We start from the raw sequence: 16406 nt of genomic DNA, 5'->3' as shown, positions 1-16406 counted from the left end.
GTCACACGGGATCAGTAGGGGGGGAGTGGGGGCAGGCCATTTAACCTGATAGTTTTAGACACTAGGCATCAGTAGGGGGTGGAGTGGGGGCAGGTCATTACACCTGATAGTTTTAGTCAACTAGGCAGTCAGTAGGGGGGGAGTGGGGGCAGGCTCATTTACACCTATTTTATCACACTAGGGTCGTAGGGGTGGAGTGGGGGGCAGGCTCATTTACACCTGATAGTTTTAGTCAACACTAGGCAGATCAGTCAGGGGGTGGGTGGGGTCAGAGGGATCAGGATCATTTCCCACCAGAAGACCTGATTAGCTTTTAGTCACACTGAGGCATTCAGTAGGGGTGTGGTGGGGGCAGGCTCATTTACACCTGATAGGTTTAGTCACATAGGCAGTCAGTATAGGGGTTGGAGTGGGCGCAGGACATCATTTACACATGATAGTTTTCGTCACACTAGGGTCAGTAGGAGGTGGAGGGGGGCAGCTCATTTACACCTTATAGTTTTAGTACAAAGGCAGTCAGAGGGGTGGATGAGACTGGCGGCAGGAACCTAATTTACACCTGTGAGTTTTAGTCACACTAGGCAGTCAGTAGGGGTGGAGTGGGGGCAGGCTCATTTTACACCTGATAGTTTTAGTCACAACAGGCAGTCAGTAGGGGTGGAGTGGGGGCAGGCTCATTTACACCTGATAGTTTTTAGTCCCACTAGGCATTCAGTAGGGGTGGAGTGGGGGCAGGCTCATTTACACCTGATCACAATAGGTTTTAGTCACATTTACACCTGATAGGTCACACAGTCAGTAGGGGTGGATGGGGCAGGCTCATTTACACCTGATAGTTTTAGTCACACTAGGCAGTCAGTAGGGTCACACTAGGGAGTGGGGGCAGGCGGCAGATCATTTACACCTGATAGTTTTAGTCACACTAGGAAGTCAGTAGGGGTGGAGTGGGGGCAGGCTCATTTACACCTGATAGTTTTAGTCACACTAGGCATTCAGTAGGGGTGGGAGTGTGGGGAAGGCTCTGATAGTTTTTAGTCACAACCTGATAGCTCATTTACACCTGATAGTTTTAGTCACACTAAGCAGTCAGTAGGGGGCTGAGTGGGGGCAGGCTCATTTACACCTGATAGTTTTAGTCACATAGGCATTCAGTAGGGGTGGCACTCATTTACACCTGATAGTGTAGGGGTCAGTAGGGGGGAGTGGGGGCAGGCTCATTTACACCTGATAGTTTTAGTCACACTAGGCAGTCAGTAGGGGTGGAGTGGGGGCAGGCTCATTTACACCTGATAGTTTTAGTCACACTAGGCAGTCAGTAGGGGTGGAGTGGGGGCAGGCTCATTTACACCTGATAGTTTTAGTCACACTAGGCAGTCAGTTGGGGTGGAGTGGGGGCAGGCTCATTTACACCTGATAGTTTTAGTCACACTAGCCATTCAGTAGGGGTGTCCAGTAGGGGGGGTAGGCTCATTTACACCTGATAGTTTTAGTCACACTAGGCAGTCAGTTGGGGTGGAGTGGGGGCAGCCTCATTTACACCTGATAGTTTTAGTCACACTAGGCATTCAGTAGGGGTGGAGTGGGGGTAGGCTCATTTACACCTGATAGTTTTAGTCACACTAGGCAGTCAGTAGGGGTGGAGTGGGGGCAGGCTCATTTACAACCTGATAGTTTTAGTCACACTAGGCCAGTCAGTAGGGGTGGAGTGGGGGTAGGCTCATTTACACCTGATAGTTTTAGTCACACTAGGCAGTCAGTAGGGGTGGAGTGGGGGCAGGCTCATTTACACCTGATAGTTTTAGTCACACTACCTGGCACTAGCCATTCAGTAGGGGTGGAGTGGGGGCAGGCTCATTTACACCTGATAGTTTTAGTCACACTAGGCATTCAGTAGGGGTGGAGTGGGGGCAGGCTCATTTACACCTGATAGTTTTAGTCACACTAGGCAGTCAGTAGGGGTGGAGTGGGGGCAGGCTCATTTACACCTGATAGTTTTAGTCACACTAGGCAGTCAGTAGGGGTGGAGTGGGGGCAGGCTCATTTACACCTGATAGTTTTAGTCACACTAGGCAGTCAGTAGGGGTGGAGTGGGGGCAGGCTCATTTACACCTGATAGTTTTAGTCACACTAGGGTCAGTAGGGGTGGAGTGGGGGCAGGCTCATTTACACCTGATAGTTTTAGTCACACTAGGCATTCAGTAGGGGTGGAGTGGGGGCAGGCTCATTTACACCTGATAGTTTTAGTCACACTAGGGTCAGTAGGGGTGGAGTGGGGGCAGGCTCATTTACACCTGATAGTTTTAGTCACACTAGGCATTCAGTAGGGGTGGAGTGGGGGCAGCCTCATTTACACCTGATAGTTTTAGTCACACTAGGCAGTCAGTAGGGGTGGAGTGGGGGCAGGCTCATTTACACCTGATAGTTTTAGTCACACTAGGCAGTCAGTAGGGGTGGAGTGGGGGCAGGCTCATTTACACCTGATAGTTTTAGTCACACTAGGCAGTCAGTAGGGGGTGGAGTGGGGGCAGGCTCATGATAGTAGTCACACCTGATAGTTTTTAGTCACACTAGGCATTCAGTAGGGGTGGAGTGGGGCAGGCTCATTTACACCTGATAGTTTTAGTCACACTAGGCAGTCAGTAGGGGTGGAGTGGGGGCAGGCTCATTTACACCTGATAGTTTTAGTCACACTAGGGTCAGTAGGGGTGGAGTGGGGGCAGGCTCATTTACACCTTATAGTTTTAGTCACACTAGGCAGTCAGTAGGGGTGGAGTGGGGGCAGGCTCATTTACACCTGATAGTTTTAGTCACACTAGGCATTCAGTAGGGGTGGAGTGGGGGCAGGCTCATTTACACCTGATAGTTTTAGTCACACTAGGGTCAGTAGGGGTGGAGTGGGGCAGGCTCATTTACAACTGATAGTTTTAGTCACACTAGGCAGTCAGTAGGGGTGGAGTGGGGGCAGGCTCATTTACACCTGATAGTTTTAGTCACACTAGGCAGTCAGTAGGGGTGGAGTGGGGGCAGGCTCATTTACACCTGATAGTTTTAGTCACACTAGGCATTCAGTAGGGGTGGAGTGGGGGCAGGCTCATTTACACCTGATAGTTTTAGTCACACAAGGCATTCAGTAGGGGTGGAGTGGGGGCAGGCTCATTGACACCTGATAGTTTTAGTCACACTAGGCAGTCAGTAGGGGTGGAGTGGGGGCAGGCTCATTTACACCTGATAGTTTTAGTCACACTAGGCAGTCAGTAGGGGTGGAGTGGGGGCAGGCTCATTTACACCTGATAGTTTTAGTCACACTAGGCAGTCAGTAGGGGTGGAGTGGGGGCAGGCTCATTTACACCTGATAGTTTTAGTCACACTAGGCAGTCAGTAGGGGTGGTGTGGGGGCAGGCTCATTTACACCTGATAGTTTTAGTCACAACAGGCATTCAGTAGGGGTGGAGTGGGGGCAGGCTCATTTACACCTGATAGTTTTAGTCACACTAGGCATTCAGTAGGGGTGGAGTGGGGGCAGGCTCATTTACACCTGATAGTTTTAGTCACACTAGGCAGTCAGTAGGGGTGGAGTGGGGGCAGGCTCATTTACACCTGATAGTTTTAGTCACACTAGCAGTCAGTAGGGTGGAGTGGGGCAGGCTCATTTACACCTGATAGTTTTAGTCACACTAGGCAGTCAGTAGGGGTGGAGTGGGGGCAGGCTCATTTACACCTGATAGTTTTAGTCACACTAGGCATTCAGTAGGGGTGGAGTGGGGCAGGCTCATTTACACCTGATAGTTTTTAGTCACACTAGGGTCAGTAGGGTGGAGTGGGGGCAGGCTCATTTACACCTGAATAGTTTTAGTCACACTAGCCATCAGTAGGGGTGGAGTGGGGGCAGGCTCATTTACACCTGATAGTTTTAGTCACACTAGGCATTCAGTAGGGGTGGAGTGGGGGCAGGCTCATTTACACCTGATAGTTTTAGTCACACTAGGCAGTCAGTAGGGGTGGAGTGGGGGCAGGCTCATTTACACCTGATAGTTTTATTCACACTAGGAAGTCAGTAGGGGTGGAGTGGGGGCAGGCTCATTTACACCTGATAGTTTTAGTCACACTAGGCAGTCAGTAGGGGTGGAGTGGGGGCAGGCTCATTTACACCTGATAGTTTTAGTCACACTAGGCATTCAGTAGGGGTGGAGTGGGGGCAGGCTCATTTACACCTGATAGTTTTAGTCACACAAGGCATTCAGTAGGGGTGGAGTGGGGGCAGGCTCATTGACACCTGATAGTTTTAGTCACACTAGGCAGTCAGTAGGGGTGGAGTGGGGGCAGGCTCATTTACACCTGATAGTTTTAGTCACACTAGGCAGTCAGTAGGGGTGGAGTGGGGGCAGGCTCATTTACACCTGATAGTTTTAGTCACACTAGGCAGTCAGTAGGGGTGGAGTGGGGGCAGGCTCATTTACACCTGATAGTTTTAGTCACACTAGGCAGTCAGTAGGGGTGGAGTGGGGGCAGGCTCATTTACACCTGATAGTTTTAGTCACAACAGGCATTCAGTAGGGGTGGAGTGGGGGGCAGGCTCATTTACACCTGATAGTTTTAGTCACACTAGGCATTCAGTAGGGGTGGAGTGGGGGCAGGCTCATTTACACCTGATAGTTTTAGTCACACTAGGCAGTCAGTAGGGGTGGAGTGGGGGCAGGCTCATTTACACCTAATAGTTTTAGTCACACTAGGCAGTCAGTAGGGGTGGAGTGGGGGCAGGCTCATTTACACCTGATAGTTTTAGACACACTAGGCAGTCAGTAGGGGTGCAGTGGGGGCAGGCTCATTTACACCTGATAGTTTTAGTCACACTAGGCATTCAGTAGGGGTGGAGTGGGGGCAGGCTCATTTACACCTGATAGTTTTAGTCACACTAGGCATTCAGTAGGGGTGGAGTGGGGGCAGGCTCATTTACACCTGATAGTTTTAGTCACACTAGCCATTCAGTAGGGGTGGAGTGAGGGTAGGCTCATTTACACCTGATAGTTTTAGTAACACTAGGCAGTCAGTAGGGGTGGAGTGGGGGCAGGCTCATTTACACCTGATAGTTTTAGTAACACTAGGCAGTCAGTAGGGGTGGAGTGGGGGCAGGCTCATTTACACCTGATAGTTTTAGTCACACTAGGCAGTCAGTAGGGGTGGAGTGGGGGCAGGCTCATTTACACCTGATAGTTTTAGTCACACTAGGCATTCAGTAGGGGTGGAGTGGGGGCAGGCTCATTTACACCTGATAGTTTTAGTCACACTAGGCAGTCAGTAGGGGTGGAGTGGGGGCAGGCTCATTTACACCTGATAGTTTTAGTCACACTAGGCAGTCAGTAGGGGTGGAGTGGGGGCAGGCTCATTTACACCTGATAGTTTTAGTCACACTAGGGTCAGTAGGGGTGGAGTGGGGGCAGGCTCATTTACACCTGATAGTTTTAGTCACACTAGCCATTCAGTAGGGGTGGAGTGGGGGAAGGCTCATTTACACCTGATAGTTTTAGTCACACTAGGCAGTCAGTAGGGGTGCAGTGGGGGCAGGCTCATTTACACCTGATAGTTTTAGTCACACTAGGCATTCAGTAGGGGTGGAGTGGGGGCAGGCTCATTTACACCTGATAGTTTTAGTCACACTAGGCAGTCAGTAGGGGTGGAGTGGGGGCAGGCTCATTTACACCTGATAGTTTTAGTCACACTAGGCAGTCAGTAGGGGTGGAGTGGGGGCAGCCTCATTTACACCTGATAGTTTTAGTCACACTAGGCATTCAGTAGGGGTGGAGTGGGGGCAGGCTCATTTACACCTGATAGTTTTAGTCACACTAGGCATTCAGTAGGGGTGGAGTGGGGGTAGGCTCATTTACACCTGATAGTTTTAGTCACACTAGGGTCAGTAGGGGTGGAGTGGGGGCAGGCTCATTTACACCTGATAGTTTTAGTCACACTAGGCAGTCAGTAGGGGTGGAGTGGGGGCAGGCTCATTTACACCTGATAGTTTTAGTCACACTAGGCAGTCAGTAGGGGTGGAGTGGGGGCAGGCTCATTTACACCTGATAGTTTTAGTCACACTAGGCAGTCAGTAGGGGTGGAGTGGGGGCAGGCTCATTTACACCTGATAGTTTTAGTCACACTAGGCATTCAGTAGGGGTGGAGTGGGGGCAGGCTCATTTACACCTCATAGTTTTAGTCACACTAGGCAGTCAGTAGGGGTGGAGTGGGGGCAGGCTCATTTACACCTGATAGTTTTAGTCACACTAGGCAGTCAGTAGGGGTGGAGTGGGGGCAGGCTCATTTACACCTGATAGTTTTAGTCACACTAGGGTCAGTAGGGGTGGAGTGGGGGCAGGCTCATTTACACCTGATAGTTTTAGTCACACTAGGCAGTCAGTAGGGGTGGAGTGGGGGCAGGCTCATTTACACCTGATAGTTTTAGTAACACTAGGCAGTCAGTAGGGGTGGAGTGGGGGCAGGCTCATTTACACCTGATAGTTTTAGTCACACTAGGCATTCAGTAGGGGTGGAGTGGGGGCAGGCTCATTTACACCTGATAGTTTTAGTAACACTAGGCAGTCAGTAGGGGTGGAGTGGGGGCAGGCTCATTTACATCTGATAGTTTTAGTCATACTAGGCAGTCAGTAGGGGTGGAGTGGGGGCAGGCTCAGGGTTATTGCCCGAATGAAACGAAAATGTTCTAATGTGGAACACAACGTATATTTATATTCGCATTAGTACCAAGACGCTATATAGGATTCCAAACAAATCAGTCTGCATTTTTACATGGATATTGTGAGTAGAATGATGGAAATACATGGTGAAAATTCCAGGCCAGCTCATTTTGCCCGAAAGTGTCCATTTTTAGGGATTTTCAGGAATCATATGTATATATATATATATATACATATATATATATATATATATATATATATATATATATATATATATATATATATATATATATATATATATATATATATATATATGTAATAAGCAAAATATCGGAAATAAATTCCAGAGGACTAGTAATACTAGGATTGAAAGTCCTGTTGACTAGGAGTACCAGGAATAAAAGTCCCACGAACTTACATTCCTCGGAATGCACGTCCACAGACTTACATTCCTAAGAATACAAGTCCCACAGACTAGGATTCGGAGGAATGGAAGTCCGATCGGACAAAGATTAAGAAAATCACAAATAATTAGATTGTGACTTGCCATCAAAATATAAACTTACAGAACATATTATTAAAAATTATGTTGTCGTTTGCAGAAATTGTCGTTTGCTGTTCGCCAAATGTTAAGTTTTTTGGAGTTACCAATTTTCACATATATATTTTTAAAACAATTTTGGGCTATATATTGGGGAGTATATTTTTTCGTGTTGAACACATGAACACATAGCCTACTTTATATCTATAGTTGCATTATATACTTTTGAAAAAAGCAAGATATTCGTCCTACTTCAATATGCCAAAAAAAATATAAGATGATTACAAAAATTCACTCACGTATATGATCTATGACGTAAAACATAATTAAGTTGATACTCAAACTTAAAAATAATATTTTGACATAGAGATTTGAACCCACACTAATCTTATGACTTATCCATTACACTACGAGGGAAAGCTGCAAAAACCTCACTTTTTTCTCGTGTATTTCTGGCAGCTTGTGCACATTGCAGATTATAACAAACGGACATCTAATTTGCCAGACTAGTATTTCTGTCACTGCTGTAGAAGGAATTTAAGTCCGGTAGGAATACAAGTCCTAGGATAAAAACAACTTTAAAATAAACCAGGTATGAAAGTCCGGGTAGGTCTATGGTTCCTAAGCTATGGAGGTCCGATAGGACTACTGTTCCTAGGACCTGCGTTCCTTTTACACCGGGAAATTGATTTATCAGATTCACATGTTATGATCGACATTAGGTTAATGCAACGGCGTTCACGATGCTGCGACTTTCTGACATTGAGAGGGAACAAGCCATAGGATGTCTTAAAGCCGGTTTGTCGGCGAGGGAAGTGGTTTCAATAATAGTTTCAATTGCCACAACTCTACGATTGTGAGACGGCAACACCACCTACGACAAACTAGCACCACGTGTGATCGACCCCGCCCTGGTCCACGTGTCACTACACGCCACCAAGTTCGACAAATTTATCTGTGTCACCTGTGCAACAGATTTCAACCTCCAGGTAGGACAGCTACTACCACCCATGGCCCAAAAGGTCCCATCAGCTAACAGACCGTACTACGCCGACTACGGGAGCAGGGCCCGCAACCAAGAAGACCCTACGTTGGACCCATCCTGACACAGCGGCATCTACAACAGCGAATTCAGTGGGCTCGAATACATCGTCGATCCTCTTTACAGATAAGTCCAGATTACATCTCAGCTATGCCGATGGGCGGATGCGGATGTGGCTGAGACGTGGTGAAAGATACGCCAACTGTTGTGTCCATGAGGTGAATCTCTGGGGAGGTGGTAGTGTGATGATATGGGGAGGAATCAGCATGCAAGGTAGGGCAGACCTTTACATCTTCCGATGACGTTGCAACGCCCAAACCTACAGAGACGAGATCCTCCAAAACCACGTCATGCCCCACATGGCAGCTAACCCTCATCTACAGACGTTACAACATCATAACTCCAGGCCTCACACCGCTAAACTCACCAGTGTAATCTGAACTAGCAACACATCAATGTTCTTCCATGGCCATGCCTGTTACCCGACCTTGCTCCTATAGAACATGTTTGGGATGCAATGGGACGATTACTACAGCTGCAAGCCCATGCTTACATTTTTCAGCAATTGGAGGCAAATGTGGTTCGCGTGTGGCATCAGATCCCCCAGGCCTCCATCAGGAGGGTAATCTGTTCCATGAGACGTCGCTGTGCTGCCATATTGGATGCCCATGGTGACCACACCGGATATTGACATTATGAACCACATTACCAGAAAGTGCTGCTTAATGAAATTAAATGATGTTACCAACCTCTTGAACTTTGTCATCTATTTGCAGAATAGTGTCTTTTTCGTAATACTGTGTATGAAAAGAATTTGCTTCCTACTTTCACTGATTTAATGACACTTGAGTTGTTGCTGCATTTTTTATGGCTGTCAGTATATATTATTCAGTTAAAAGTTAAACTGTTTTCTTTAACGACACCACTAAAGCACATCGGTTTATCATCAGCTACTAGATATTAGACATTGGGAAATTCTGACACAGTCTCCTGAGGAACCTTGCTGCATTTAGCCATTATCAGCAAGGTATTTTAACATACATTGTCCCTACAGATAGGAGAACACCAGACTTTGTTATGCCTGTCCTTGGGCATTGGTTAAGCTGATAAACGACTGAGTCCACTGCGGGTAAATCCTGCCTCCCTATACTGATCCTGGACCCATCACTCCTCAGGTGCACCCTCTACCACTGAACTAAACCCTGCCTCCCTATACTGATCCTGGACCCATCACTCCTCGGGTGCACCCTCTACTACTGAACTAAATCCTGCCTCCCTATACTGATCCTGGACCAATCAATCCTCACGTGCACCCTCTACCACTGAACTAAATCCTGCCTCCCTATACTGATCCTGGACCCATCACTCCTCGGGTGCACCCTCTACTACTGAACTAAATCCTGCCTCCCTATACTGATCCTGGACCCATCACTCCTCGGGTGCACCCTCTACTACTGAACTAAATCCTGCCTCCCTATACTGATCCTGGACCCATCACTCCTCGGGTGCACCCTCTACCACTGAACTAAATCCTGCCTCCCTATACTGATCCTGGACCTATTACTCCTGAACTAAATCCTGCCACCCTATACTGATCCTGGACCCATGACTCTTCAGGTGCACCCTCTACCACTGAACTAAATCCTGACTCCCTATACTGATCCTGAACCCATCACTCCTCGGGTGCACCCTCTACCACTGAACTAAATCCTGACTCCCTATACTGATCCTGGACCCATCACTCCTCACATGCACCCTCTACCACTGAACTAAATCCTGCCTCCCTATACTGATCCTGGACCCATCACTCCTCGGGTGCACCCTCTACCACTGAACTAAATCCTACCTCCCTATACTGATCCTGGACCCATCACTCCTCGGGTGCACCCTCTACTACTGAACTAAATCCTGCCTCCCTATACTGATCCTGACCCATCACTCCTCAGGTGCACCCTCTACTACTGAACTAAATCCTGCCTCCCTATACTGATCCTGAACCCATCACTCCTCGGGTGCACCCTCTACCACTGAACTAAATCCTGCCTCCCTATACTGATCCTGGACCTATTACTCCTGAACTAAATCCTGCCACCCTATACTGATCCTGGACCCATGACTCTTCAGGTGCACCCTCTACCACTGAACTAAATCCTGACTCCCTATACTGATCCTGAACCCATCACTCCTCGGGTGCACCCTCTACCACTGAACTAAATCCTGACTCCCTATACTGATCCTGGACCCATCACTCCTCACATGCACCCTCTACCACTGAACTAAATCCTGCCTCCCTATACTGATCCTGGACCCATCACTCCTCGGGTGCACCCTCTACTACTGAACTAAATCCTGCCTCCCTATACTGATCCTGGACCCATCACTCATCACGTGCACCCTCTACCACTGAACTAAATCCTGACTCCCTATACTGATCCTGAACCCATCACTCCTCAGGTGCACCCTCTACTACTGAACTAAATCCTGACTCCCTATATTAATCCTGAACCCATCACTTCTTGGGTGCACCCTCTACCACTGAACTAAATCCTGCCTCCCTATACTGATCCTGGACCCATCACTCCTCACGTGCACCCTCTACCACTGAACTAAATCCTACCTCCCTATACTGATCCTGGACCCATCACTCCTCACGTGCACCCTCTACCACTGAACTAAATCCTGACTCCCTATACTGATCCTGAACCCATCACTCCTCACGTGCACCCTCTACCACTGAACTAAATCCTGACTTCCTATATTAATCCTGAACCCATCATTCTTCAGGTGAACCCTCTACCATTGAACTAAATCCTGCCTCCCTATACTGATCCTGGACCCATCACTCCTCACGTGCACCCTCTACCACTGAACTAAATCCTGCCTCCCTATACTGATCCTGAACCCATCACTCCTCACGTGCACCCTCTACCACTGAACTAAATCCTGCCACCCTATACTGATCCTGGACCTATCACTCTACAGGTGCACCCTCTACCACTGAACTAAATCCTGCCTCCCTATACTGATCCTGGACCCATCACGTCTCAGGTGGACCCTCTATCACTGAACTAAATCCTGCCTCCCTATACTGATCCTGGACCCATCACGTCTCAGGTGGACCCTCTATCACTGAACTAAATCCTGCCTCCCTATACTGATCTTGGACCCATCATTCCTCAGGTGGACCCTCTACCACTGAACTAAATCCTGCCTCCCTATACTGATCTTGGACCCATCACGTCTCAGGTGGACCCTCTACCACTGAACTAAATCCTGTCTCCCTATATTACATAACAGTTCAGTCAAATCAATACGATGGAAATTACTTTAAGTTTTAATGTTAACAATAAAAAAGTATTTCAAACTTACAATACCAGGTGCCCAACTCGTGTTTCAGCTGTTAATAAAGTTATTTGACAGAGCTGATCTGGTCTTGGTTGGCATTCTAAAGATAGAAAATGATACATTTATAATTGTAATGAATTTCTATGTGATGTAAATGTCAGGACTACATCTACAATGATATACTGAATGCCGTTAAAGAACTAAATTAAACAAAGAATAATTAAAATTAAAATAAAAATCAGAATCTTTATAGAAAATAGTCAGCTGCAGCAGCACAATGCTTTTACCAATTAAAATGGACAAAACTTGCATTAAATCTGAACTCAACCGTTATCCACAATCACGATTGTATCTCTGTACAATGCAGATTCGAATGGGCTTTTTGCAAAATATGGATTGATTCCAGGAATCTCTATCTAGTGTCTCATCTATAAGAGCACAGCCACTCTCGAGGAGATTATTGAACAACACGTGCTTGTTGCACCGTCAAACGAGGACTGCCACTCTCAGACTAGTTTAGTAAATTAAAACTAGCACAGGACAGAGCGCATTGGAATTAATATAGCTCGAATGATATGCACTCATGAATCACTGTCAAAACAGTGATGATATCAGGTGGTCTCGAAAAAGGTATGGGAATGTATTCATGATGTGTAAAGGCTAAACCTTACCAGTGATGTTAACCCAGGCAGACAGCAAAGCGTTTTCTACCAGACTCTTGTCATCAGCTGTCAACTGTTTGCCATTGTTTCCAATCTGTACTGTGTAAGATTCACTGAGTCGCTCCATTCTCGAGCCTGTATAGAGCTGCCACTGGACCCCGACCATGCTAGACTGTAGGGTGAAAACATCAGGGGCAACGTCAGTGTTGGGGTTTGAACTCACGCCGTCAACAGTCACTGTGTACCGCACTTGGGTCAGCTGAAGTCTGCAAACAGTAAGCGGTTTTCACTCAAACTAACGACTAACCTTAATCTTCATTGGATACAAGCACGACAATAAGTTGAAATAAACACTAAAATTGAAAAGTTTCAATCATTGGACAAAAAACCTATTAATAGAAACTTGTATTTCCTGCTGTAAGAAATAAATATGGACCAGGATAAGGATATCCATATTTGGATAAGGGTATGTACCTTGACCGTGACCTTAATTATTGGAGTAAGACGCCGAGGTACAGTACGGTTATAGATCTTGTATTCACTTACTAGACCATCCTGTTTGGGATCACTTCTGTAATACACACAAAACTTTCTACGATAACTATACTGAACATCAAAAGAAACGCAAATATTTTAATAAATGTATTTGTTTTTCAAGGTACAAATTGGGCACATTCACTGAAAATGGAACTAAAATGTTCACAAGACACTTTTAACAGTTCCAAAAACAAATGAGATTAAAAATGAATACAGGGGCGGGACGTAGCCCAGCGGTAGAGCATTCACTTGGTACACGGTCGGTCTAGGAGCGATCCCCGTCGGTGGGCCCATTGAGCTATTTCTTGTTCCAGCCAACGCATCATAACTGGTATATCAAAGGCCGTGCTATGTGTTATCCTGTCTATCGGATGGCGCACATAAAAGATCCCTTCTAATGTAAAAATGAAGCGGATTTCCTCTCTACAACCATATGTCAAAACTAACAAAGGTTCAACATCCAATAGCCAAATGTTTGACTTCCAATAAAACCATGTGCCCTAGTTGTGTCGTTAAACATAACACACTTTTTAAACTCAATAATTTTAAATCAATGAAAGAAAACTAAATTAGTATTCGCACTTCGTATGATGTTCAGCACATAAAGTCCATACTAGGAGCGTCATAGACCTGTTTCATATTCTGATATAGGTGTGTGGGGGGGGGGGGGGGGGGGGGTGCAAGCTGTAACTAAAATTATTCTCTTGACATATGAGAAAACGATTTTGCAATTACGTTTACAAGACTATTGTTGATTATTGACATTTCTAAATTAATATATCATTTCCAAAATTATTATAAGTTCTAAAAAATATTGTAGCTTCCAGACTAACTATACACCCTAGTTCAATAAACATGACCAATTATATAAAATCTCTTGAAAAAGATATATTTCTACCATAAGTATATCCTTAAAAATGTTTTTAAAACATGTAAATATTAATGCATATAGGAAACAAAACACTTACCCTAGATCTCCAATGAACTGCTCCATGTTAACGATGTGTATAACCACGTAAGGGCTCTCTGCAAGTACAATATGCATACGTCAATCATGGAGTGTCACCCAACTACGTTTGCTTAAATGTCAATAAACCTAGTGCCGAGACCCGACTAATTTACATCTAATTTGCAAAGTTGTCAAATTCTTAAAGTATGTGATCTGTAAACAATCACATACTTTGATTGCACTGAAGATGTAATGATAAAATATATATATATATATATATATATATATATATATATATATATATATATATATATATATATATATATATATATATATATATATATATATATATATATATATATATATATATATATATATATATATATATATATATATATATATATATATATATATATATATATATATATATATATATATACACATCGTTAAAAGTGTATGTTTATCTCTACATGACAGGCTTGTTTCGTGTGAGAGTTGAATTGCTCTCACTCATCAGATGTAGATTTAATTACTCCGTCAACGGAAAGCTGATGACGTAATGGACTCTGTGACGTCGAGGTTACGTCACTATGCAAGTCTATAGGTGCTGTGTGGTATGCGCACAGAAGGTATTTGCGTCTGTGTCGACATGCTGATACGAGTTCATTCTTGGAGTTTAGTGTGCTGGTTTCAGGTTTATACATTATGAACAGTTTTTCCTTCAGGCAGAGGTTACATCTTTTGCTCGCTGGAGAGTATGGCTTTGCTTTGGATAACATTTTCCACTTAATGGTGTATGGGGTGAATCTATCCTTCAGTGTCCAAATGTACTGACTTAGCGCTGTTGCGTTCTTCTGTGTTGCGTTTTGAAAACTGCTCGTGTGCGCGGTATATCTCGTCTTAAATGTGTTCTCGGTCAAACCAACGTATGTTTCTTGCTTGTTGTCATCGAGTGTATTAACGGTAGCTTGGTATATTACTCCTTTCTGCAAGCATTTACCCTCAAGTGGACATTCAGCTCTTCGTCTACAGTTGCATTCTCTGGAGGGAACGGCGTCTTTGTCTCTGTGTTGTTGAAGTAGAGTTTTGTTATGCGCTGAAATTATTTTCCCAACATTAGGCATGCAGCTATAGCTAATTTTAACGGTGTTTCGATTTATAATTTTGTGGAGAGGGTTGCTTTTGGGAAAGCACTCATCGAGTAATCTGAGGAACTGGTGACCTACGTTGGTTTTCACGTTGGAGCTATATGGTGGGTTGTACCAGGTGATGTTCCTATTGCGGTTGTTTCTGCGTCTGTTGTTTTCTGCTGTTGGGGTGTATTTGAGGTTATAGTTATATCCGCTTTTGAGTAAGGCTTCCTTATATGGGCGTTTCGCTTCTTCAAAGATGCACTCATTCGAAGATATATCAGAAAGTCTTTTATTTATTGTTTTTGGTATACTGCGGATGATATTTGGAGGGTGGTTGCTCTTGTTGTGGATGTATAAAGGTGTGTTGTTTGGTTTCATATAGGGTTTGACTGAGCTCTTTTCAAGATCTAGAGTTACGTCTAAGGAATCTACAGATTTTTTGTTGGCGACTATGGTGATATTGAGTTTATGGTTTGCAAATATTCTGCAAATATCTTTTTTGATTATCTCTATGGTTCTCGGTGACTCATTGAATGCGGCTAGGCTATCGTCGCGATATAGTCCTATATTGTTGCCGTATTTGGCTTGTAGTTCTGAAAGAAGAAAGAGCCCGACGATTTCGCAAATTTCTGCTCCATCATAACTACCCATAGTTCCATCAAACCGTGATTGTTTGCCTCTTTTGCACCACGCTTTGCTGTTGTTAAATAGCAGTGAATTTCTTGCTTGTAATATTATTTCCATCTCATCGCTAGAAATATCGTCGAATTTGGATGCGAACTGTAGGGCTTGTTTCACGAGATTTTCTGTTATGGACTCCGTTAATACACTCGATGACAACAAGCAAGAAACATACCTTGACTTGACCGAGAACACATTTAAGACGAGATATACCGCGCACACGAGCAGTTTTCAAAACGCAACACAGAAGAACGCAACAGCGCTAAGTCAGTACATTTGGACACTGAAGGATAGATTCACCCCATACACCATTAAGTGGAAAATGTTATCCAAAGCAAAGCCATACTCTCCAGCGAGCAAAAGATGTAACCTCTGCCTGAAGGAAAAACTGTTCATAATGTATAAACCTGAAACCAGCACACTAAACTCCAAGAATGAACTCGTATCAGCATGTCGACACAGACGCAAATACCTTCTGTGCTCATACCACACAGCACCTATAGACCTGCATAGTGACGTAACCTCAACGTCACAGAGTCCATTACGTCAGCAGCTTTTCGTTGACGGAGTAATTAAATCTACATCTGATGAGTGAGAGCAATTCAACTCTCTCACGAAACAAGCCTGTCATGTAGAGATAAACATTCACTTTTAACGATGTATCTGGCTCCCACACGGTTGAGCACTCTATAATATAGCGTCTTTCAACTCGAAAACGACTACTATATATATATATATATATATATATGTGTATATGTGTGTGTGTGTGTGTGTGTGTGTGTGTGTGTGTGTGTGTGTATGTTTATATATATATATATATATATATATATATA

This window comes from Gigantopelta aegis, chromosome 6 (assembly GCF_016097555.1).
Source record: "Gigantopelta aegis isolate Gae_Host chromosome 6, Gae_host_genome, whole genome shotgun sequence".
NCBI lineage: Eukaryota > Metazoa > Mollusca > Gastropoda > Neomphalida > Peltospiridae > Gigantopelta > Gigantopelta aegis.
Note: the sequence above shows the minus strand (reverse complement) of the source record.